The sequence below is a fragment of the Nicotiana tabacum genome, chromosome 23 (genome assembly GCF_000715075.1).
Source record: "Nicotiana tabacum cultivar K326 chromosome 23, ASM71507v2, whole genome shotgun sequence".
In the NCBI taxonomy this organism is placed as follows: domain Eukaryota; kingdom Viridiplantae; phylum Streptophyta; class Magnoliopsida; order Solanales; family Solanaceae; genus Nicotiana; species Nicotiana tabacum.
The window spans coordinates 63928282-63954056 of record NC_134102.1 but is presented as its reverse complement, the minus strand read 5'-3'; the positions used below and the strand labels follow the sequence as shown (position 1 = coordinate 63954056).

The 25775-nt window shown below is 40.9% G+C and overlaps 1 pseudogene; it reads right to left on the bottom strand.

Annotated features, from left to right (window-relative positions):
- Window positions 1–3543: 3543 nt before the first annotated feature.
- LOC142177187 (uncharacterized) overlaps window positions 3544–25775 on the bottom strand; it is a 36364-nt pseudogene continuing 14132 nt past the window's right edge.

Sequence of the window (25775 nt, the reverse complement as noted above, 5' to 3'; positions counted from 1 at the left end):
ATGTGCAGAAGCCAAGTATGAGTACACCACAATCGGTACCCAGTAAGTATCAAGTCTAACCTCGAAGAAGTAGTAGCGAGGCTAGATTTATCTGAATACCTACAACAGCAGATATAAAATAATAGAACTCAGAACTGAAACAGCAGATAACCTTATGAATAACAAGAATCAAAGGTATCAACAGTTGAAAGATGTTAAGCATGCTTTTTTACTAAAAAACAATAATCATAACACTGCCTAGATATAGTATTAAAAGATAGCATGTTCAAATAATGGAGTCGGGTCTCTCAACTAGTATATAAAGATACCATGCAAACAATTAGCAGTTAAATGAATACTCCTAAATGAGTCAAGAATGTGAATGGATGCTCATACCGGCACAAGATCCATGTACCACGATACACAATCTATGTATCACCATAACCCGATACAAAATACATGTATCGATCCGGTACAAAATCTATGTACCAACCATGCTCATAGCGCCAAAAGTAAAATGGATAATCCATGACTCGCGAGGGACGAAATCAAATCCAAGCGCAAAGAGGACTTAATAGCATCACTCGTAATCAAATATCTAATCATCATGTCCTGTGTGCCATAATTGTATTACATCCGCACGCTTTACCTTTCGTGCTAAAATTCCCGATCCAAATAAAGTATCCTTATTCAAAATATATGCACATGTTCAAGAATTTCATATAAAAGGTGCACTATGACTTAATGAGAATCATACGGGTATATGACCATGGAATATCTATATGACTATGGATAATTTAAGCAATTCAATATATCAAGGATAAGTTCCCATGCCTTCGTAAATAATCATAAACCTAGGCATAATTTCTAACATGAATAATAGAGCAAACATGTCACATAAGCCAAACAAACCATGAATCAAATGAGCACATAGTCAAAATACAATATTTCAATTCTATCCCACTCATGATATAAACCCGTCTTACGCTCGCCACCATGTATATACACCACCCCCAATACCTTAAGCAAATATAAATCAAGTCAAATCCTAGGGGTTTCCTTTTTAACAAGGTTAGCCAAGAGACTTACCTCCACCAGGTAGCCTAAAGATCATCAAAGATGCCAAATCCTCAAAAATCCAACTCCAAACGGCTCAAATCTAGTCAAATAGAATCCAATAACGTCAAACAAAGCTATAGAAATTGAAATCAAATGATAAAGATTGAATCTTTAACCAAATACACAAATTCAATCAAAAACTCAACCCAGGCTCGATTCCCAGAACCTGTCAAAATTCATAAATCCTGAATACCCATTCCAATACGAGTCCAAATATACAACTTTCATCCAAAACTAACACTAAATCGGGGTCTAAAATCTCAATTATTCACTTTTCAAAAGTTTTGCCAACCCCCCCCCAAATTTCACTTTAAAATTCAAGCTTTTAGGTGTAGATATCCATGGAAAAATATGATATATAGTCAAATTCAAGTGTAAATTGCCTACCTCCAATGATGTAGTGAATTTGCTCTTCAAAATCTCTCACACTCTCGAAGCCTAGGGCTCAAAATATGATAAAGTGGGTAAAAGTCCCGAAATCTCAAATTAAATATGCTGCCCAGCGATGTTCATCGCAATCGCGACATACCTTACGGGATCGCAAAGGCTAAAAAATCATCCAGCTACTGCACCTCTCCACGATCACATAGACTCCCACGTGAATGCGACACCTGCCCAGCTAAGCCTACACAGACGCAGGGCCAACCCCGCGAAAGCGAAGGCATCCCACTTACCTGACAATAAGCTTTCGCGATTGCGCTGCCTCCACGCGAACGTGAAGCACTGGACCCCAACTCTCCGCAAATGCGGCCATACTCTCACGAACGCGAATAATAAAAATTGCCATCCAGCCTCTCCCACTTCGCGATCGTGAGCTACCCTCTGCAATCGCGTAGAACCACCCCTACACCAGAAAACCAGCAGTCTAAAACAAGGGGAATTGGTCTGAAACCATCCCAAATCACACCCGAGCCCCCCGGGACCCTGTCTAATCATGCCAAAAAGCCCCAATACCTTATTCAAACTTGTCTAAGGGCTCGAAACTCCACGAATAATATCAAAATCAAGAATCAACTATCAAAATCATTCTTTTAAAATTAAGAACTTCTAACACGCAACCAAGCGTCTGATTCAAGCCTAACCAAACTGAATTCTAACCAAACTTTTCATACAAGTTATAAATGACATAATGAACCTATACCAAATTTCGGAATAACAATCTGACTCTGATATTATCAAAGTCAACCCCCAGTCAAACCTATGAACTCTCTAATCCTAAAAATTTCCAACTTTCGGTAAATAGAGACAAAACACCCTAGGAACCTCCAAATCTAGTTCCGAGCATACACCTAAGTTCAAAATCACCATACAAACCTATTGAAACCATCAACACACCAATACGAGGTTATTTACACAAAAGTCAAACCTTGGTAAACTCTTACAACTTAAGCTTCCAAAATGAGACTGAGTGTCTCAATTCACTTTCAAGCCTTCCCGAAGCCAAATCAACAATCCATGCAAGTCACAAAACCACAAGCACACATAGGGGAAGAATCAACTAGGGGAACGAGGCTTAAATACACAAAATGACCGGCCAGGTCGTTACATTCTCCCCCTCTTAAACAAAATTTCATCCTCGAATGAGTTTAGAAACATACCTTGAATGCCAAAAAGATGCGTATATCTTCTCTGCATATCATACTCGATCACCCAGGTCACTTTCTTGACCGGTTGACCTCTCTATTGAACCTTAACCGATATAATATCCTTTTATCTCAGCCTGAACCTGCCTATCCAAAATGGCCACTGGTTCCTCCTTATAAACCAAGTTCTCATCCAACTGCATTGAATTAAAATTTAGCACATGTTATAGATCCCCGTGATACTTCCGTAGCATGGAAACATGAAACACCGGATGAACTCCCGACAAGCTGAGTGGCAAAGCAAGCATGTACGCCACCTTACCTGCTCTCTTCAAAACCTCAAATGGACCAATGTATTGAGGGCTCAACTTGCCCTTCTTCCTAAACCTCATCACGACCTTCATAGGCAAAACTCTAAGAGGAACCCTCTCACCATCCATGAAAGCCACATTGAGAACCTTCATATCAGCGTAACTCTTTTGCCTAGACTGTGTTGTACGAAGTCGCCCCTAAATCAACTTTACCTTCTCCAAAGCATCACGAACTAGATCGGTGCCTAACAACTTAGCCTCGCCAGGCTCAAACCAACCGGAGAACGACATTACCTGCCATATAAGGCCTCACGTGGATCCATCTAGATACTCGACTGGTAATTGTTGTTATAGGCGGACTCTGCTAATGGTAGAAACTAGTCCTACTAAACCCCGAAATCAATAATACTGGCGCTCAATATATCCTCCAGGATCTAAATGATCCGCTCGGACTACCCATTCATCTGAGGGTAAAATGCAGTACTCAACTTCACCTGCGTGCCCAACTCATGTTGCACAGCTCTCCAAAAAAGTGATGTAAACTGAGTGCCTCAATCCAAGATTATAGACACAAGCACACCATGCAGGCATATAATCTCTCTAAGATATATCTGAGCCAACTGCTCAGAAGTGTAGGAAGTCATGATTGGAATGAAATATGTAAACTTGGTCAGTATGTCCATAATGACCCACACATCATCAAATCTCCTCAAGGTCTGTGGCAACCCCACCACAAAATCCATAGTGATATGCTCCCACTTCCACTCCAGTATATCTAACCTCCGAAGCAAACCACCCAGTCTTTGATGCTCATACTTAACCTGCTGACAATTTAAACATCGTGAAACATGCTCAACAATGTCCTTCTTCATCCTTCTCCACCAATAATGCTGCTTCAAATCATGATACATCATTGTAGCACCTTGGTGAATAGAATAGCACAAACCCTGAGCCTCCTCATGAATAAAATCCCTCAAAGCATCCAAATAAGGATCAGAGATCCGGCCCTGAACCCTCAATAACCCATCATCACCAATAGTCACCTCCTTGGCACCACCTCGTTGCAACGTGTCCTTAAGGACAAGCAAGTGGGGATCATTATATGACGAGCTTTGATGCGCTCAAACAAGGACGATTGTGACACAACACAAGCAAGAAACCTACTAGGGTCTGAAATATCCAATCTCACGAATCTATTAGCGTGCACATCCATAGCTAAAGGTCTCTCCACAGCTAGAATGAATGCAAAACTCCCAATACACTTTGCTTTCCTACTCAAGGCGGCTGCTACCACGTTGACCTTCCCCGCATGATGAAGAATGGTGATATCATAATCTTTCAACAGCTCCAACTATCTCTGATGTCTCAAATTCAAATCTTTTTGTTTAAACAGATGCAAGAGACTCTGATGATCCATATACACCTAACAAGATATGCCATATAAGTAATGCCACCAAATCTTGAGTGCATATACAATAACTGCTAACTCTAAAACATGCATCGAATAGTTTTTCTCAAGGGGCTCCAACTGGCGCGATGCATAAGCAATCACCATACTGTCTTTCATTAACACACATCCAAGACCAACATCTAAAGCATCACAATAAATTGTGTACAAATCTGATACTGAAGCCAACACCAAAACTAGAGTTGCAGTCAATGCCATCTTGAGATTTTGAAAGCTCTCCTCACACTCGTCAGACCATTTGAACGGAGCTCCCTTCTGGGTCAACGGAGTCAAAAGAGATGCAATGGATGAAAACCCCTACATAAAGCACCGATTATACCCAGCCAAACATAAGAAACTCCTCATCTCAATAGTGGTAGAAGGTATGGACCAACTCTCACTTAGTGTCGGGCACTTAGCCCATTTCTATTTCACTATATCGTATGGCACCTGTGGAGTTGAAGGAATTGAAAGAGCAGCTTCAGGAGTTACTTGATAAGGGTTTCATTTGGCCGAGGGTCTCACCTTGGGGTGCTCCAGTTTTGTTCGTGATGAAGAAAGATGGCTCTGTGTGGATATGCATTGATTATAGACAGCTAAACAAAGTGACAGTCAAGAACAAGTACCCTTTTACCGTGCATTGATGACTTATTTGACCAGCTACAGGGTGCTAGAGTATTCTCAAAGATTAATTTGAGGTCATGGTCATCAGCTAAAGATTCGGGACTCGGATATCTCGAAGACTGCTTTCAGGACTCGGTATGGTCACTACGAGTTTCCAATGATGTCATTTGGGTTGACCAACGCCCCAGCAGCATCTATGAATTTGATAAACAGTGTATTCCAGCCATATCTTGATTATTTCGTTATCGTATTCATTGACGACATCCTGATGTACTCCTCCAACCGGGAGGATCATGAGCAGCATTTGAGAATTGTGCTCCAGACATTGAGGGAGAAGAAGTTATATGCAAAATTTTTAAAGTGTGAATTCTGACTTGATTCGGTGGCGTTTTTTGGTCATGTGGTATCTAGTGAGGGGATCAAGGTAGATCCAAAGAAGATTGAGGCAGTTTAGAGTTAGCCCAGACCGTCTTCAGCTACTGAGATTCGAAGTTTTCTTGGTTTGGCCAGATATTATCGCCGTTTTGTAGAGGGTTTCTCGTCAATTGCTGCGCTTTTGACCAGATTGACCCAGAAGGTGCTCCATTCACGTGGTCCGACGAGTGTGAGGAGAGATTTCAGAAGCTCAAGGCCGCCTTGACCGCAACTCCAGTCCTGGTTTTGCCTTCAGCATCTGGTTCATATACGGTTTATTGTGATGCTTAGTGGATTGGTATTTGGTGTATTTTGATGCAGTGAGGGTAGGTTTATTGCTTACGCTTCACGCCAGTTGAAGTCCCACGAGAAGAACTACCACGTTCATGATCTAGAGTTGGCAGCTATAGTTCACGCATTGAAGATTTGGAGGCATTATCTCTACGGTGTGTCTTGCAAGGTATTCACAGATCATCGGAGTCTACAACACTTGTTTAAGCAAAAGGACCTGAACTTGAGGCAGCAGAGGTGGTTAGAGCTGTTGAAAGTCTATGATATCACTATTCTGTATCATCCTGGAAAGGCCAATGTGGTGGACGATGCCTTGAGTAGGAAGGTGGAGAGTATGGGTAGCCTTGCATATGTTCCAGTTAGTAAGAGACCATTAGTATTGGATTTTCAGGCGTTGGCCAATCAGTTTGTGAGATTGGATGTTTCGGAGAGCATCCGAGTTCTTGCTTGCATGGTTTCTCAGTCTTCTTTGTATGAGCGCATCAGAGAGCGTTAGTATGATAACCCCCATTTGCTTGTCCTTAAGGACATGGTGCAGCACTGCGATGCCAAAGAGGTTTCTATCAGAGATGATAAGGTGTTGCGGATGTAGGGCCAGATATGTGTGCCTAATGTAGATGGGTTGCATGAGTTGATCCTTGAGGAGGCCCACAGTTTGTTGTACTCCATTCATCCGGGTGCCGCTAAGATGTATCAATATTTGAGGCAATATTATTGATGGTGAAGAAAGATATAGTGGAGTACGTGGCTCGGTGCTTGAACTGTCAGTAAGAGAAGTACGAGCATCAGAGGACGGGCGGTTTGCTTCAGGGACTTGAGATTCTCGAGTGGAAATGGGAGCGTGTTACCATGGATTTTGTTGTTGGGCTCCCACGGACTTGGAAGAAATTTGACGCAGTTTGGGTTGTTGTGGATGGGTTGACCAAGTCGGCACATTTCATTCCGATGGTGACGACCTATTATTCAGAGTAGCTAGCTCAGATCTATATATGTGAGATGGTTCGCTTCATGGGGTGCCGGTGTCCATTATCTCCGATTGAGGCACGTAGTTTACATCTCACTTCTGGAGGGCCGTACAATGAGAATTTGGCACAGGGGTTGAGTTGAGTACAACATTTCACCCCTACAAGGACAGGCAGTCTGAACGCCCCATTGAGATCTTGGAGGACATAATATGTACCAGTGTTATAAATTTCGGGGGTTCTTGGGATTATTTCTTACCGCTTGCAGAGTTTTCTTACAACAACAGCTACCAATTGAGTATTCAGATAGCTCCTTATGAGGCTTTATATGGGAGGCAATGTCGTTCTCCAGTTGGTTGGTTTGAGCTGGGGGAGGCTAGGTTGTTGGGCACTGATCTTGTTCGGGATGCCTTGGAGAAAGTCAAGTTGATTAAGGATCGGCTTTGTATGGCACAGTCTAGACAGAAGCGTTATATTGATCGAAAGGTTTGTGATGTAGCATTTATGGTGGGAGAGAGAGTTTTGCTATGGGTTTCACCCATGAAGGATGTGATGAGGTTCGGGAAGAAGGGCAAGTTTAGCCCTAGGTTTATTGGTCCTTTTGAGAACCTTGAGAAAGTGGGGGAGGTATCCTACAAACTTGCATTTCCACCCAGCTTGTCGGCAGTTTACCCGGTGTTTAATGTTTCCATGCTCCGGAAGTATTATGGTGATCCGTCTCATGTGTTAGATTTTAGCTCAGTCCAATTGGACAAGAATTTGACTTATGTTGAGGAACCTCTGGCCATCTTGGACAGGCAGGTCCGAACGTTGAGGTCAAAGAATATTGCTTCAGTGAAGGTTCAATGGAGGGGTCAACTAGTCGAGGAGGCGACTTGGGAGACCGAGCATGATATGCGCAGCCACTATCCTCACCTTTTCAGCATTTCAGTTATGTCTCTATACTCGTTCGAGGACAAATGTTTGTTTTAAAATAGGGAGAATACAACGACCCGGCCGGTTGTTTTGAGTATTTTAGCCTAGTTCCCATAGTTATTGCCTCCTCTATGTTCAATTATGGTTATGTGACTTTCCAAGGTTGTTGGTTTGGTTTTGGGTGAGTTTCGGAGTGAATTGGGACACTTAGTCCCAAGGTTGAAAGCTTAAGTTGGAAGAATTTTTGGAGTTTGACTTTTGTGTAGACGACTCCGAAATTGAGTTTTGATGGTTCTGATAGTTTCGTATGGTGATTTTGGACTTAGGCGTATGTCCGCATATTGATTTGGAGGTCTGTAGGTTGATTTGAGGCTTTTTGGCGAACGTTGAAGGTTTGGAAGGTTGATAGGTTTGACCGAGGGTTGACTATATTGATATTGGGCTCGGATTGTGATTACGCGAGTTAGTATAGGTCCGTTATGTCATTTGGGACTTGCATACAAAATTTGAGCTCATTTGGAGTTGGTTTGACATGATTCGGCGTTAGTTTTAGAAGTTGAATGTCCATTGGTTCAATAGGCTTGAATTGGGGTATGATTCGTAGATTTGATATTGATGTGATTTAAGGACTCGAGTATGTTCGTGTTGTGTTTTGGAACTTGATGGTATGTTTGGATGGGGTATAGGGGTCCCCGGGTATGATTCGGATTAAATCTGGATTCATTTTGGACTTTGAGGATTTTCTATGCCTGTTGAAGTCTGGTGCATTCGCACCTGCGCAACTTTGGCCGCAGGTGCAGCACCACAAAAGCGGCTAATTGGCCGCAGATGCGGGAGTTGGTCTAGGAAGTTGGGTCTGTAGGTGCAGACTTTCGTGCGTAGGTGCGCATCTGCAGATGTGAATTTCTTCCGCAGAAGCAGATTTTGGTCAGTTGGCTTAGGACCACATGTGCGGTCAGGTTCCGCAGAAGTAGATGCACAGAAGCACGTAGCGGTCCGCAGTAGCGGAAATCACTGGGCAGAAAAGGGTGGAATCGAGGGTTTTATTTCATTTTCCACATTTTGAGTTAGAGAGCTCGGTTTTGGGCGATTTTAGAGGGGATTTTCAAGGATTGGATCGGGGTAAGTGTTTTTGACTCGATTGTGTTCACTAATCATGATTCCATCATTGTTTATATCATTTAATTAGTGATTTGAGTTGGAGATATTGGGGATTTTTGTGAAACCTTTCCTAAACCATAAATTGAGGATTTGAAGGTCAATTTGAGGTCAAAATTGGATAATTTTAGTATGATTGGACTAGTATCGGAATGGGAGTTCAAATTTTATAAGTTTGGTCGGGTTCCGAGGTGTGGGCCCCGGGGTTGACTTTTTTATTTTTATTAAAGATTAAAACGTTATTATCAGGAATTGCTCCATATGGTTTGTATTTATCGTATTAAGTTATTTTGGTTAGATTCGAGTCGTCCGAAGTTGGATTTTCACGGCTTGTCAGGGGATTGATTTGGCTTGTTTAAGGTAAGTATCTTACCTAACTTTGTGCGGAAAAACTATCCCTTAAGACTTGGGTTGATTTTTGTTATTTAAATTATGCGAAAGACGTGTACGCGAGGTGACGAGTGTGTACACAGGCTTATGTAAGGTATTTTGACCTAATTACACTCTTAGACTCTTTCATGCATTTAATTAGAAATTGTAATATCATGTTATATCTTTCATTGTTAAATTGCTCTTACATGCTTTACTTGATGTTGTTATCACATGCTCTAGCTTTTATTGTCAAACATGCTTTTATATGTCTTAATTGATGTTATTGTCTCTTTTATTGTCATGTGCCTTTTTAATTGTGTAGTTATTCTCATTTGAAGTTGAAGTCATGAAAGCTATTATCACATTGAGGTTGAAGTTGTTGATTATTGAGATATCTTCCCTTGTTGAGTAATTCTCATTCATTTTGTTATTATTGAGATTCTTGTTCATATTGTGGTTGAGCCTTGGGCTATATGTTGTGGTAACTTTGGTATTGTTAATTTTGGCAAGTTGTGGCATATGGGAACTTGTGGTACGAGTTGTTATTGTGTTGTGATATTGATGCACATGCGGCGGTATACGGATAGGGTTAATGTGCATGCGGTGGCATAAGGTGGGATTTATGTGTGTGTGTTGCTAGTAAGGGAATTACTTGAATCCACGCGGCGACATAAGGGGTGCGTCGGTGTTGTTTGTTAAGAAGAAGGACATATCAATAAGGATGTGCATTGACTATCGGTAATTGAACCAGGTCATTATCAAGAACAAGTATCCATTTCCCAGGATTGATGATTTATTTTACCAGCTTCAGGGTGCCAAGGTATTTTTCAAGATTGATTTGACATCTGCCTACCATCAGGTGAAGATTAGGTCATCAGATGTCCCTAAGACAGCTTTTAGGACTCAATATGGTCATTACGAGTTCTTGGTGATGTCATTTGTCTTGACTAATACTCCAGCAGCCTTCATAGATTTGATGAACCGAGTGTTCAAGCCTTATTTAGATTCCTTTGTGATTGTCTTCATTGATGATATTTGCCTTCATTGATGATATTCTGCTTTACTCCCGTGGTAGGGAGGAGCATGAACAGCACCTACGGATTGTACTTTAGACTTTGAGAGATCGTCAGTTATATGCCAAGTTTTCGAAGTGTGAGTTCTAGTTGGACTCAATTGCCTTCTTGGGTCATGTTGTGTCTTCTGATGGTATCAAGGTGGATCCTAAGAAGATTGAGGTGGTTCATAATTGGCCTAGACCTACTTTAGCTACAGAGATTCGGAGCTTCTTTGGTTTGGCGGGCTACTATCTCCGGTTCGTGGATGGGTCTTCATCTATCCCAGCCTCATTGATCAAGTTGACTCAGAAGGGCGATGGTCTAACGAGTGTGAGGAGAGCATTCAAAAGCTCAAGACTGCATTGACTACAGTCCCGATATTGGTATTGCCCATGGGTTCGGGGTCTTACTCTATATTGTAATGTATTGCGGATTGACCTTGGAGAGGTATTGATGCAGGATGGTAGGATGATTGTCTATACATATCATCAGTTGAAGATCCATGAGAAGAATTACCATGTGCATGATTTGGAGTTAGCGGCCATTATTCACGCGCTCAAGATTTGGAGGCACTATCTATACAACGTGCCATGTGAGGTCTATACAGACCATCAGAGTCTCCAACATCTATTCAAGCAAAAGGATCTTAATTTGTGGCAGCGAAGATGGTTAGAGTTATTAAAAGACTATGATATCCCCATATTATATCATCTGGGAAGGGACAACGTGGTGGTCGATGCCTCGGGTTGGAAGGTGGAGAGCATAGGTAGTTTGGCATTTGTACCGGCAGTTGAGAGGCCATTAGCCATGGATGTCCAGGCTTTGTCTAACAGGTTCGTGAGGATAGACATTTCGAAGCCTGGTAGGGTTCTCGCTTGTGTGATGGCACAATCATCTCTGTTGGAGCGCAACAAGGCTCGCCAATTTGATGATCCTCACTTGTTGGTATTGAAAGACACGGTGCAGCATGGTGGTGCTAAGAAGTTCGTGATTAGGGATGATGGTGTTATGTGGCTTCAGGGGCGAATTTGTGTTCCGAATGTTGATGGGTTGAGAGAGTTGATCCTTGAGGAGGCTCATAGTTCACGATAGTCCATTCACCCAAGTGTCACGAAGATGTATGGTGACTTAAAGAAATATTATTGATGGCAAAAGATGAATAAAGATATTGTTGGACAAGTCTCTCACTGTTTGAATTGTCAACAGGTAAAGTATGAACATCTCGGTGGTTTGACTTAAAAATTGGTGATACCGGAATGAAAGTGGGAGTGCATCACTATGGACTTTGTGGTAGGCTTAGCGTGGACCTTGAGGAAGTATGATGTTGTTTGGGTCATTATAGATCAGTTGACCAAGTCTGTGTGTTTCATTCCGGTGATGACTTCCTACTCTTCAGAGCGATTGGCTCAGATATACATCAGGGAGATAATTCGCTTGCACGGTATGCTCATTTCTACCATTTCAAAATGTGGCACACAGTTCACTTCCCACCTTTGGAGAACTGCGCAACGTGAATTGGACACGCAAATTGAGTTGAGTACAGCATTTCACCCTCAGACGAACAGGCAGTCCGAGCAGACTATTCAGATCTTGGAGGATATGTTGAGGGCATGCACTATTTATTTCAGAGGTCAGTGGGACCAGTTGCTACCTCTAGCAGAGTTTGCCGACAATAATAGCTATCAGTCGAGCATCAAAATGGCTCCGTATAAGGACTTATATGGGAGGCGATATCGTTCTCCGGTTGGATGGTTTGAGCCCGGTGAGGCTAGATTAGTGGGCACAAATTTAGTTCGTGATTCTTGGGTGGAGGTGAAATTGATTCAGGAGTGGATTCTTACAACACAATCCAAGCAAAAGAGTTATGCTGATAGGAATGTTCTTGACGTGGATTACATAGAGGGTGAGAAGGTTCTTCTCTGAGTTTCGCCTATGAAGGGCGTGATGTAATTTGAGAAGAAGAGCAAGTTGAGTCAGAGGTTTATTGGCCCATTTGAGATTTTGGAGAGAGTTGGTGAGGTTGCTTATAAGCTTGCATTGCCTCCTAGCCTAGCAGGGGTACATCTGGTATTTTATGTTTCTATGCTTCAGAAGTACCATGAGGATAGGTCGCATGTTTTAGACTTTAGCACGGTGCAACTTGATAAGAATTTACCTGTGAGGAAGAGCCGGTGGCTATTCTAGACCGGCAGGTTCAAAAGTTGAGATAAAGATATTTATTTTGTGAAAGTGCATTGGAGAGGTTAGCCGACTGAGGAGGCTACTTGGGAGTCCAAGTCCGACATAAGGAGTAAATACCTGCACCTTTTTACCAGTCTAGGTACATTTTTATGTCCGTTCGAGGATGAACGTTTCATTTAGAGGTGGAGAATGTAATAAACCGATAGGGCATTTTGAGTACTAGCTCCCTATTTTATGTTTCGAGACCTTCCATAGCTCTATTTGATGCTTTATGACTTGCGTACTGGTCCGTGTTAATTTTTGGAAGGTTTAAATGTGAATTTTTAAAGAAAATGTGATTTTTGACTTTGAAAGTGGCTAGAGTTGACCATGGTCAATACTTTTGGTAAACAACTTTGGATCAGTGTTTTTGACAATTTCGGTAGGTTTGTATGATGATTTTTGACTTGTACGCATGTTTAGCTGGGGTCCCGGGTGACCCGAGGTTGTTTCGGTGCTCTTAGAAAGTTAAAAATTTGAGTTTGAACTTTGAAAATCTCAAGTTTTGGTGATCGATTCGTGATTCTTATTATGATGATTTGAGCTTACGAGCGAGTTTGTTTGATGTCAATATACTTATGTGAATATTTGGATTAGAGCCCTAGGGGCTCAGGTGAGTTTCATATAGGTTGCGGGTTGTTTTAGAATAGCTGTAGAGTTGCTGGCGTTGTTGGGGTGCAAATCTCGCATTTGCGAGGATCTGTTCGCAAATGTGAGGCTCGCATTTGCGAGGCATACTCGCATTTGTGAAGTTGGGAATGGACTGAGCAACTTCGCATTTGCGAAGTTTTAGACTTTTGCGAGCTAGTGGGGCATTGCAATTGCAATAGTTGTGTCGCAATTGTGACACTGGTGTTGTTGGTACAGCTTCATATTTGCGAAGCTTGGTTCTCGTTTGCGAGGGTCTGGTACTTCGCAAATGCGAAGTCTTAGTCTCATTGGCAGCATTTGGGAGGCTCAGATGTTGTTCGTATTTGTGATCAATGGTTCGCTTTTGCAAATGTCGCAATTGCAAACAAGAGTTCGCAATATGATATCTGTAGCTGGGTAAAAGGTTGGAATTTCGGGACTTAGCTCATTTTACACTAATTTTGAGGCCTATACTCCATAGACGCGATTCTTGGAGAGCAATTTCTTTCCAACTTTATAGGTTAATATTTTCAACTTGTTTTTATTCAATTTTTATTACTCTTTCATGAATTTTCAATATTAAATCTAAGATTTCATAGAGCAGAAATTGAGATTTTGGGTAGAAATTAGAGATTTTGTAAAACTGAGATTTATACCTCAAATTGAGGTCGGATCTTGAAACAAATCACATATTTGGACTCAGGGGTGAATGGGTAATTGAGATTTGATCTTAATTTTGGATTTCGATCACGTGCGCCCGGGTACAATTTTTCAAATATGCTAAAGATCAAACCTTTTTCGTACAAGGGTAGTTTCTAAAACTTATTTTGACTTGTTTGAACAATATTTAACTAGATTCGGGTGGTTTGAAGGCTTATTCTAAAAGAAAAGCGGTGTTATATTATTAATCTTGTTCCAGAAAGAGGTAAGTTTCTTGGTTAACCTTCATTGAAGGAGTTAGGATATAATTAAGTCTATTTGCTACGTGATCTATATGTTGGGGGCGTCATATATACAAGGTAACGAGTGTATATGCGTTGACCTTATGATAAGCATATGGGTAAAACTAGTCTTATTATGCCATGTTACTTTGTGTATTATGTCTTCCATGCTTTTGATAGATCGTGAAACTTTTTAATTTCTCATATTCATATTATATCCTATGTTGAGCTTATTGAGATATTGGGCGTTAAGATCATTGAATTGTTGATTTGGTTGTTAGTGCAAAAGTGTTGGTAAAGTCACATATGGTGAGTTATGTTCAAATATTACCCTTGATGTTGTTTATGCTTTCCACCTTTCTTGGTATTGTATGATATGTGATGCTTGCAGAGAAAGAATGAAATGTACGAGGAGTGTTACGTGCTTGTGAGGTAGAGTAATTGTGTACGAAGGGCATTTTCGTGCTTTATTCATATATCAATATCATTGCACGAAAGGTGTTTCCGTGCATGAGAGAAAATGAGGATATGTACGAAGGGTATTTTCATGTTTGCTATCATATTATGTTGTGAGGATGAGAGTAAAAGCACGAAGGGTGATGTCGTGTCGTTTGTTGATTTCATTATTCTTTACTTTGCTATTCGGATTGAGGACTTGGCTTTGTGGCTTCATAACTTATTTTTGAAAGGTTGTTTAGTGTTGTTATAAAAGCATGAGTCGTGGTTTACTCAGTAACACCTTCCTTTACTTTCTCCATTTATGTTTCTTTACTTATGTACTTATTATATTTCTCACATGTTGTTATCCTATTATTATATTTGATGCTTTACTTGTCATCTCGTTATTTCTTGATATATAACTATATAGGTTTATTTGTAGGTGTCTTATCTTAGCCTCGTCACTACCTCGTCGAAGTTAGGGTCGACACTTATGGAGTACATTGGGTCGGTTGTACTCGTACTACATTTATGTACTTGTTGTGCAGATTCGGACGTTGGTACCAACGGAGTCCCGAGAGGTGCTTAGTGGATACCAGATAGACGACTCAAGGTAGAGCTACATACCATTCGTAGGCCTTAGAGTCATCTTTTTATTTCTGTTGTATTGTTTCTACTTTTCAGACAGTATTGTATTTCTTTCAAGATAATGTATTTAGTAAACTCTAGTAGCTCATGTACTTGTGACTCTATGTCTTGGGATAGTTAAGCGTTAGTGTGGATCGTTAGACTTATCATGTATATTTCTAAGTTGCTATTACACTACATTATCATTTTGTTGTTGATTGATAGTTTTATTTCATTCGTATTTTTTGTTATGTGTTGGCTTGCCTAGCAAGCGGTGTAAGGCGCCATCATGACCTCGCGGTTTGGGATCTTGGGTCGTGACAAATGGACTAGAGAATTATTTATTAAGTCGGTATAAAATACTTATCTCTACTTGATCCGTTCAATACATACAAAATGTATTAGCACAAGAAGTCGGAATCAAACCATTCCTATAATCAAGATAAATTGTATTCAATCTTATGCTACAATCATTCCTGATGGTTTGTCCAATTCCATCGTTAGATTGTGAACTCAAACTTTATACTTATAATAACAAATGATTTAATCTTTCGTGTATAAACTAAACTCTATACACTAAATCATCTACTATATAAGCAAAGAACACACAGACTAATACATGTCCATTTAAAATAAAATTTAATTAAATTGAATAAGAAAATAAATAATATATATATATATATATATATATATATATATATATATATATATATATGAACATAAACTTTATGATTTATAAGAACCGATGATTTAATCTTCGTGTATAGGCTAAACTCTATACACTAAATCATCTACTATATAAGCAAAGAACACACAGACTAATACATGTCCATTTAAAATAAAATTTAATTAAATTGAATAAGAAAATAAATAATATATATATATATATATATATATATATATATATATATATATATATATATATATATATATATGTCACAGTAAATAATAGCTCCACATTTCGCAATTATTCCCGACTAAATTTTGGACGTACAATATTTTTGGAAAATTTTCTTTTTTCAAAATATCAATACAAAAGAGTGGCAACTACCTCTTTGGTCTCGTTCAAATTTGGGAAGAGATCGTTATAGCTTGCACCTTATAAAACTACAAGAGGAATGTAATTCATATCACTTTATATAGTGGTTTAATGGCGTGAGATTTGTATGTCTTCGCTAATAGGTAGGACACTTGATTGGTATTAGAATCCCATGCAAATTGAATCATACTTGCCTTAATTCAAAGACCATAAATATTAGGAATTCAATTAGCGATTGTTACTATTTTATCCTAGATGCAATGAAGCTTAATTTAATTTCTTAAGGTTAAAAGAGTCGATCAATATGTCAAGGATATTTTTGTCATTCAATATTTAGCGTGCAACATTCGTACTTTTATTTTTAAAATAATATAGATAGGCAGATATAGATAGATATAGATACATAGATATAGATATAGGTATAGATAGATAGTATTCTTTTCAAAAACCTCTTTAGGAACTTTTTTCTGGCAGAAAGTATAAGCAAACAAGTAAGTATTAATTAATATGCGTTGGTTGAAATTTAAAAAGAAAAAGTATTTGAGGTAGGAGTTGTAAAAAGGTATACGATTCAAACGTGTTTGGACATGATCAATTCACTCGGAAAAAAGTTGATGTTTTCTTAATAAAAACCATTATTTCACTTGAAATACTTCTCAAATCTATTTTTCAAACTTTAAATTCTCTATTTAAAGTTTGAAATTGAAATAATGGACATAATTGTAAAGCAAATACTTATCAAATAGTCTCCAAACATTAGAAATAATATATATTGCCTCGAATGATTTTCCTCATCGAAGGCTGGTTATTTTTCTTTGCGTCCATTAAGATATCTTTATATTTAAGAAAAACATTACTCACTCTTAAAATTTGTATCATACTGATGAATATAATATATGTACAATTGTGCGTATAAGCTTGTATACGGTCGAAACTGATTTCGGCCTTCGTACGACTAATCGAGATGGGATCATATTGGACCGAAGAAAGCCTTCATAATATCGAGATGGGATCCGAAGATCGCACAAACGAGCTTCAAATTTCAGGTACAGGTCAAATACCGAGTTCGAAGTCATTATTGAGCTCGGGTACGAATTGAACTATGATGAGATGTGATGGAATCGAGCTTAAGGGCCAGAGTCCAACCGATATCAAGCCCAAGTCATTACCGGACCCCGAGTCGGCATCGACCTCAAACCCGCATCGAGCTCTAAAACTGAAAACCGACCAATACCGACCAATGCTAAGTCCGATCAAGATCGAGCTCATAGACAAGAGTCGTTGCAGCCGCACGAAGGGAGAGAATCTCGACGGGAATGTCACGACCCGAAATTTTCACCTCCGGACCGTGATGGCGCCTAACATTTTATTTGCTAGGCAAGCCAACATTAGAATAACATTATCCATTTTTAAAATAATTTTTAAATTTATTAATAACAAAAAAGCAAATACGGAAGTAATAGTGAAATAATCCATAATAATAACGGTGTCTAAATACCATCCCAGAATTGGTGTCACAAGTGCACGAGCTTCTAGAATAAATATAAATAAAGGTCTGAATAAAATAAAGCTGTCTGGAAATAAACACACAGCTAAAGTATAATAGACAGGGATTTCAGAACTGCGGACGCCATGCAGTTATACCTCAAGTCTCCTCTGGTAGCTAAAATCCGAGCAAATCTATGGTACGCCGCTGGGAGCAACTCCAAAATCTGCACAAGAAGTGCAGAGTAAAGTATCAGTACAACCGACCCCATATACTTGTAAGTGCTGAGCCTAACCTCGATGAAGTAGTGACGAGGCTAAGGCGGTTCACTTACATTAACCTGTACGCAATATTAGTAACAACAATAATAATAGGAATAAATCAGGTAATTCATTTATAATAATTGAAGGTAACTCAGCAGTCATAACCAATTATCATTTCCATTATTTCTGTTGCAGCGTGCAACCCGCTCTCATAATATATCCACATTCAGTTCTGTTGCGGCGTGCAACCCGCTCCTCAAACATATTCATTTTAATCAAGTCTGTTGCGGCGTGCAACCCGATCCTCCAATATTAACTTTTAAACAAGTCTGTTGCGGCGTGCAACCCGATCCTCCAATATTAACTTTTAATAAGTCTGTTGCGGCGTGCAACCCGATCCTCCAATATTGACTTTTAATAAGTCTGTTGCGGCGTGCAACCCGATCCTCCAATATATTCATTATAATCAATCATGTTGCGGCATGCAACCCGCTCCTCCAACATATTCATTTACCAATTCTTATAGAAGAAATTTTCTCAATAAATGTAACAATTAATATAAAATTATGAGACAACAAACATACAATAATTATGATTTAATTATGAAGCAAACAATGACAAATAGCAAATTATTATGAAAATCAGGGAACAAATAGGCAGTTTAATATTTATTATACTAAATGTCAAATAACAATTAAGGCACATAATTCAAATAGCATGTAACAATTAATGCAGGAATTCAAGAATTTATATTTGCAAAGAATAAGAGAGAAACAATTATTATAATAATTAATTTATGATTAAAAATAATTTATGATTTTTCAAGTAAGTAGGCACACAATTGATTTGACGACGTATAGACACTCGTCACCTCGCCTATACGTCGTTTACATGCAATTCACATAACAAACAATTTAAGGGTTCTATTCCCTCAAGTCAAGGTTATCCTCGATACTTACCTCGCTTTGCAAATTCCAATCAATTATTCAACCACGGCTTTTCCTTTTAAATTTACCTCCAAAAGCTTCAAATCTATTCACAAACAATTCAATATATTCAATACTAATCATAGGAATTAATTCCATATGAATTTATAAATTTTCCGGATAAAAATCCGAAATTCATTAAAATATTCGACAGTGGGACCCACGTCTCAAATCCCGAAAAAACTCACGAAATTCGAATACCCGTTCCGATATGAGTTCAACCATACCAAATTTGTCCAATTCCGATATCAAATGGACCTTTAAATCTTAATTTTTCATTTTTGGAAAGTTTTACAAAAATTCCAATTTCTTCCATCTAAATCCGAAATAAATGATGAATATAGACATGGATTTGTGAAATACAATCACTATATGATAAAGAACACTTACCCAGTCCGAAATCGTGAAAACTCTTTTGAAATCGCCCCTTAGCCGAGTTATAATTGAGGGTTTGTGAAAAAATGGGAACAATCCCGTTTTGATTCTGTTTTAAGTCACAGGGGTCAGGCCTTCTTCGCGTTCGCAAAGGGCCTGTCGCGTTCGCGATGAGTAGCAGCCCGTGCTCTTTCGCGTTCGTGAAGGCTTCCCCCTTGGCCTTCACATTCGCGAGGCATTGCTCGCGTTCGCGATGAAAGAATGATCGGCCCTCCCCTAGGTGTGTCCAACACTACGCGTTCGCGAGGAGCTCGTCGCGTTCGCGAAGGGTAATGCCCCCATCGCTTCGTGTTCGCGGCCAAGCCTTCGCCTTCGCGAAGAAGAAAACTTTAGCTGCCTAGTTTACCCTTCGCGTTCATGAGAGTACCTTCGCGAACGCGAAGAAAAACATGCCAGAACACCTGCTGCAGCAAAATACCAGATTTTCAAAGTCCAAAACATCCCGTAGCCTATCCGAAACTCACCCGAGCCCTCGGGGCTCCAAACCAAATACACACACAAGTCCTAAAACATCATACAAACTTTCTCGCACGATCAAATCGCCAAAATAACACCTAGAACTACGAATCGGACACCAAATCAAAGGAGGTTTTCAAGAAAACTTTACAACTTATATTTTTATAACCGGACGTCCGAATCACGTCAAATCAACTCCGATTCTAACCAAATTTGGCTGACAAGCCATAATATTATAGTGGACCTATACCAGGCTCCGAACCAAAATACGGACCCGAGGTCAATAAATCCAACATCAGTTATCTCTTAGAAATCATTAAGCTTTCAAGCTTTTAATTTTTCATCAAAATTCTATATCTCGAGCTAGGGACCTCGGAATTCAATTCCGGATATACGCCTAAGTCCCAAATCACGATACGGACCTACCGAAATTTTGAAAACACTGATACGGATCCGTTTACTCAAAATGTTGACCAAAGTCAACTTAGTTGAGTTTTAAAGCTCTATTTCCCATTTTAATCCATTTTTTACATAAAAACTTTTCGAAAAATTATACGGACTGCGCACACAAGTCGAGGAATGATAAATGGTGCTTTTCAAGCTCTCAAAACACAGAATTACTTATTAAATTTAAAGATGACATTTTGAATCATCGCATTCTCCACCTCTAAAACAAACGTTCGTCCTCGAACGGAGTTAGAAAAAGTACCTGAGCTGGAGAAAAGGTGTGGATATTTAATCCGCATGTCCGACTCGGACTCCCAGGTAGATGCCTCTACCGGCTGACCTCTCCATTACACCCGAACTGAAGGATAACTCTTTGACCTCAACTGTCGGACCTGCTGGGCTAGAATAGCCACCGGCTCCTCCTCGTAAGTCAAATCTTTGTCCAATTGGACTGAGTTGAAATCTAACACATGGGATGGATCACCATGATATTTCCAGAGCATAGACACATGGAACACCGGATGAACCGCTGATAAACTAGGTGATAATGCAAGCTTGTAGGCTACTTCACCCACCCTTTCAAGAATTTCAAAGGGTCCGATATACCTAGGGCTCAACTTGCCCTTCTTTTCGAACCTCATTACACCTTTCATAGGTGAAACTCGGAGCAATATTCGTTCTCCAACCATGAATGCAATATCATGAACTTTACGATCGGCATAACTCTTTTGCCTAGATTGAGCTGTGCGAAGTCGATCCTGAATAATCTTGACCTTATCCAAGGCATCTTGTACCAAATCGGTACCCAACAACCGAGCCTCTCCCGGTTCAAACCAACCAACTAGCGATCGGCATTGCCTTCCGCATAATGCCTCATATGGAGCTATCTGAATGCTCGACTGGTAGCTATTATTATAAGCAAACTCCGCAAGTGGCAAGAAATGATCCCAAGAAACTCCAAAGTCTATAACACAAGTGCGAAGCATATCTTCCAATATCTGAATAGTGCGCTCTGACTGTCCGTCTGTCTGTGGATGAAATGTTGTACTCAACTCCACCCGCGTGCCTAACTCACGCTGTATAGCCCTCCAGAAATGTGAGGTAAACTGCGTACCTCGATCTGAAATAATGACACGGGCACACCATGAAGGCGGACAATCTCACGAATGTAAATTTCAGCTAACCTCTCTAAAGAATAGATAACTGCCACTGGAATGAAATGGGCTGACTTGGTCAACCTATCCACAATGACCCAAACTGCGTCAAATTTTCTCTGAATCCGTAGGAGCCCAAAAACAAAATCCATAGTGATACGCGCCCACTTCCACTCAGGAATTTCTAACTTCTGAAGCAAACCACCAGGTCTTTGATGCTCGTACTTAACTTGCTGACAATTCAGACACCGAGCTACATGTGCAACTATATCCTTTTTCATTCTCCTCCACCAATAATGTTGCCGCAAATCTTGATACATTTTAGCGGTACCTGGATGAATAGAATACCTGGAACTGTGTGCTTCTTCAAGAATTAATTCACGAAGCCCATCCACATTAGGCACACAAATACGGCCCTGCATTCGCAGAACTCCATCTTCCCCCACAGCAACCTATTTGGCATCACCGTGCCGCACCGTGTCCTTAAGGACAAGTAAATGAGGATCATCATACTGCCTCTCTCTGATACGCTCATATAAAGAAGACTGAGCGACTGTACAAGCTAGAATCTGACTGGGTTCTAAAACATCTAACCTCATGAACTGATTAGCCAAAGTCTAAAAATCTGCAGCTAATGCCCTCTCACCAATCGGAATGTATGCAAGACTGCCCATACTCACAGCCTTTCTTCTCAAAGCATCAGCCACCACATTGGCCTTTTCGGGGTGATACAAAATGGTGATATCATAGTCTTTCAACAACTCCAACCATCTTCTCTACCTCAAATTAAGATCCTTTTTGTTTGAACAGATACTGAAGGCTACGATGATCAGTAAATACCTCACACGAGACACCGTAGAGGTAATGCCTCCAAATCTTCAACGCATGAACAATGGCTGCCAATTCTAAGTCATGAACAGGATAATTCTCCTCGTGAACTTTCAACTGCCGCGACGCATATACAATTACCTTTCCATCTTGCATTAATACTGCACCAAGCCCAATGTGAGATGTGTCACAATATACTGTATACGATCCTGAGCCTGTGGGTAATACCGATACTAGCGTCGTAGTCAAAGCGGTCTTGAGCTTTTGAAAGCTCAACTCACACTCGTCTGACCATCTGAATGGAACACACTTCTAGGTTAGTCTGGTCAATGTGCTTGCTATAGATGAAAACCCTTCCACGAACCGACGATAATAACCTGCCAAACCCAGGAAACTCCAGATCTCTATAACCGAAGTAGGTCTAGGCCAATTCTGAACAGCCTCAATCTTCTTAGGATCCACCTTTATGCCTTCTGTCGATACAACATGTCCCAAAAGGCAACTGAGTCTAACCAAAACTCACATTTAGAAAATTTGACATATAACTGATTATTCTTCTAGGTGTGAAGCACACTTCGAAGATGTTGCTCATGCTCCTCTCGACTGCTGGAGTAAATCAAGATATCATCAATGAATACAACCACAAAAGAATCCAAATAAGGCTTGAACACCCGATTCATCAAATCCATAAATGCTGCTAGAGCATTTGTCAACCCAAATGACATCACTAGGAACTCATAATGCCCATACCGAGTCCGAAAAGCTGTCTTAGGGACATCAGATGCCCTAATCTTCAACTGATGGTAACCAGATCTCAAATAAATTTTCGAAAATACCTTGGCACCCTGAAGCTAATCAAATAAGTCATCAATTCTTGGCAGCGGATATTTGTTTTTGATAGTGGCCTTGTTCAACTTCCGATAGTCTATACACATCCGCATCGAGCCATCTTTCTTCTTTACAAATAATACTGGTGCACCACCCCAGGACGAGTCACTGGGTCTAATGAATCCCTGATCAAGCAAGTCTTGTAACTGCTCTTTCAATTCTTTCAACTCTGGCGGGGCCATACGGTATGGTGGAATAGAAACGGGCTGAGTGCCCGGAGCCAAATCAATACAGAAGTCAATATCTCTGTCGGGTGGCATCCCCGGCAGATCTGCAGGAAATACTTCTAAAAATTCACGAACAACTGGTACTGAGTCCATAGAAGGGACATCCGCACTGGGATCGCAAATATAAGCCAAATAGGCTAGACATCCTTTCTCTACCATACGCCGAGCTTTTATATAAGAAATAACCCTGCTGGAAGAATAGCCAGGAGTTCCTTTCCACTCTAATCGAGGTAACCCCGACATAGCTAGGTTCACTGTCTTGGCATGACAGTCTAATATAGCATGAAAAGGAGACAACTAATCCATACCCAAGATGACATCAAAATCTACCATATCAAGAAGTAGAAGATCCACACTAGTTTCAAGATTACCAATAGTAACCACACATGAACGGTAGACATGATCTACTACAACAGAGTCTCCCACCGGTGTCGATACACACACAGAAGCACTCAGAGAATCACAAGGCACAACCAAATATGAAGCAAAATAGGAGGACACATAGGAATAAGTAGATCCTGGATCAAATAGAACTGAAGCATCTTTATGGCAAACTGGAATAATACATGTGATCACAGCATCAGATGACTCGGCCTCAAGCTTAGCTAGAAAAGCATAAAATCAGGGCTGGGCCCCACCACTCTGAACTACATCTTTGGGACGGCCTCTAACTGGCTGGCCTCCACCTCTAACGGTTTGACCTCCACCTCTAGCTGCCTGACCCCTACCTCTAGCTGGCTGAGCAGGCGGTGAAGCAATCGGTGCCGGTATGATGGCACGAGAATCTTGCCGAGATCTGTTACTCGCCAATCTAGGGCAATACCTCCTGATGTGACCAATGTTCCCACACTCATAACACCCATCCTGATGCCGTGGCTGCTAAAGCTGACCCAGATGGGCCGAATAACCACTGTAGTAACTCTGGAGTAGTGGTGCACTGATAGAAGCTGAATGTGCACTGAATACTGGCTGCCCAGAGTAAGGCATAATAGGACCGTGACTCCCTGAAGCACCGGGAGATACATGAAGTGCTAAATGAAATGGTCTGGGAGGATGACCCCTACCAAAATTACCCCGGCCTCCAGACGAGCCACCACTGTAACCACCAAACTGACGAGGCCTATTATCGGACCTCTGCCCTCTTTCCTGTGCAAGAACCATCTCGATCCTCCTTGCGACATTAGCAACCGCCTGAAAAGAAATCTCACTTCCGGTCTCCTTGGCCATCTGAAATCTGATAGGGTGAGTGAGTCCCTCAATGAACCTCCTCACTCTCTCTCCCTCTGTAGGTAGTAAAAGGAGAGCATGACGGGCCAAATCCACAAAACGGGACTTATACTGAGTAACAGTCATACTACCCTGCTATAGACGCTCGAATTGCTTGCGGAATTTCTCTTTCAGTGTGATAGAGAGGAACTTCTCCAGAAATAGCTGAGAGAACTGCTCCCAAGTAAGTGCAGGTGATCCGACTGGTCGGGTCAATGTGTAATCTCTCCACCACCTCTTGGCAGAACCTGTCATCTGGAATACAGCAAAATCAACTACATTGGTCTCAACTATACCCATGTTTCGCAGTTCCTCATGGCAGCGTTCAAGATAATCCTATGGGTCCTCAGAAGGTTTACCAATGAAGTGAACTGGAAAGAGCTTAGTGAACTTATCCAGTCTCAATAAGGCCTCAAAATACATGGCGGGCCTATCATCGGTCTGTGCCGCAATAACTGGCTGAACTACCCCGACTGGCGGGGCTGCTGGAGCCTGATTCTGGGGAGCCATCTGCTCCGGGGCGGGAGTAATGGGAGTTTGTGCTCCTCCCCCAGCCTATGAGATGGCGGGTGCCACTGGAAATGTACCATTCTGGGCCACACCCTCCATAAGACTCACCAATCGGACTATAGAGTCCTGAAGCACTGGAGTGGCTATGAATCCTTCCGGGACCTGAACTGGTCCAACTGGTACATTCTGAACTGGAACCTCCCCCTGAAGGTCTACCTGAGGTTCTACAATACGTGCAGCTGTTCGAGCTCTGGACTGAGCTCTACCTCGGCCTCTGCCTCGGCCTCTAGCATGACCTCGGCCTCGACCTCTACCCCTGGCCATAGTTGCCACTGGGGGTTCTGGTCCCTGTCCATCGGTAGAGGTATTACGTGTTCTCACCATCTGCGAGAGAATAAGAGTAGAATGGTTCAATCATCGATGATAGAATAAAATCGCACGACAGAATAAGAAAGAAGTGATATTGTTCCTAAACTTCATAGCCTCTGAGAGATAAGTACAGACGTCTCCGTACCAATCCTTCAGACTCTACTAAGCTTGCTCGTGACTCGTGAGACCTATGTAACCTAGTGCTCTGATACCAACTGTCACGACCCGAAATTCTCACCTCCGGACCGTGATGGCGCCTAACATTTCACTTGCTAGGCAAGCCAACGTTAGAATAACATTATCCATTTTTAAAATAATTTTTAAATTTATTAATA